Source organism: Phyllostomus hastatus, unplaced genomic scaffold (assembly GCF_019186645.2).
Source record: "Phyllostomus hastatus isolate PE091 unplaced genomic scaffold, TTU_PhHast_1.1 phas_contig_38, whole genome shotgun sequence".
Taxonomy (NCBI): domain Eukaryota; kingdom Metazoa; phylum Chordata; class Mammalia; order Chiroptera; family Phyllostomidae; genus Phyllostomus; species Phyllostomus hastatus.
The window spans coordinates 38277626-38279261 of record NW_025333869.1 but is presented as its reverse complement, the minus strand read 5'-3'; the positions used below and the strand labels follow the sequence as shown (position 1 = coordinate 38279261).

The 1636-nt window shown below is 40.6% G+C and overlaps 1 pseudogene; it reads right to left on the bottom strand.

The window, feature by feature from the left end:
• Positions 1 to 420: 420 nt before the first annotated feature.
• LOC123821003 lies at positions 421 to 1214 on the bottom strand (annotated as a pseudogene).
• Between the last annotated feature and the right edge of the window lie 422 nt (positions 1215 to 1636).

Below are 1636 nucleotides of genomic sequence, written 5' to 3'. Positions count from 1 at the left end.
TCATACAGAGTTTTTGGCAAAACATCAAATCACCCAGGTGACTCAGTCCCTCTATAGCCCAGATTTGGCACCCTGAGACTTCTGGCTTTTTCCAAAACTAAAATCACCTTTGAAAGGGAAGAAATTTCAAACTGTTCATGAGATTCAGGAAAATACATCGAGGTAACCAATGGCAACTGGAAGAACTGTGTGAGGTCCAAGGTGCCTACTTTGAAGGAGACTGAGAAGTCGTTGACTTAGGTGCCTTATTTCTTTCTTTTTTTGGAACTGTAACCCCTTTTATATTTTGTTTAGGATCAAACAGAAAACAAACATCAATTCTGTTATACACTAACATTTTCAAAGTACATCATTTATACAAGAGATGACTAAGAACAGGAATGTGTTATAGAAATCCAAACCAAGGTATAAGTGAGTGCCTCACACAGCTTTCTGGTGGTACTCAGGAGGACCCACTTCATGATCACTGGCGCTAAACAAAGTTGCAGAATTCTTTGCCAGGTACATTAGAAAAGCATGAAGATAATTCAGTAATAAAGCAAGGCTCTTCTCATCCAGAGGTGTGTAGGCCAGCATCACTCCGATTCATACAATCTCAGTAGATGTGGCACTCCATACACCTGGGACATGGGTGCATCAGGGTGGTCTGTGAGGATCTCAAGATACTCTGGCCTCTCGAATTTGTAGAGTAGCTAAGTGTCCAGCATCACATTGAAGTGTTCCTTTATCCCGGCCACAACTTCATTGACTGCATACTCCTTATTATCTGTGATTCCTTGTAATTTGCATAATCCTCCAGAATGGAATCCACATTCTTGTTCACAAGAAGGTAAAAGAGCTGCTTCTGCTGAGTAATTAGGTCCCAGTCAATAACAAGCCATGGTTTCAGTTCTTCAGGAATCTTGACTTCAACATCAAGTCTGTTCATGAATGTTTCCTCATTTTCAACAGTGGGATGTACTCCTGTTCTCTTCTTGTGAGAAGGCTAAGGTGTCTCACTGGTACTGCCACCATCTCCATTTCCAGGAGTTTTCTGTTTGTTCTTTTTTGTTTTTACTTCAATGTTTTTCTGTTGCAGACCTGCTGTCTTCTTTCCCAGGGTAGTCCCTCTCACCTTCCCCTCTGTTTATTGCTCCTGATTGGCTTTTAGAAGTTCTCACTGTTTCTGCAGGTTGGCATCCATGTGTGTGAGTACTTTGCTTTCTAGAGCCCATTCATCCCAATTTTATTCCAACCACTGTAATATATAAAGTATTTCACTTGTTTGTCCCTTATGGCAACCTTTACACACTTTGCTTCAAAAAAAAGAGGCCCATGAAAAAATAGCACTCACTCTCCCACCTGGAGTTTAGGCTTCAGGTCCTGCTTTGATGCCATTTATAGAGATTTGCCTCAGGCTCCTCCTTCCATGTTTCTTGTATCTTGTATCTCCTTCAGTAAGTGTCTCTAATTTGCTTGGTGTGTGGCTGGATACTTTCTGGACAGACAGACCTCATACTTTGCAATACTGGTTATTGTGAATCCCTTGGAGTTTTAAACAAAACAGTCTCGTTTTTTCCCCTACAACACCAAAGACAAACTTCATCACCATGATTACTTGAAAATTACCTGTAATTTCTAGAATATATTTACCCAA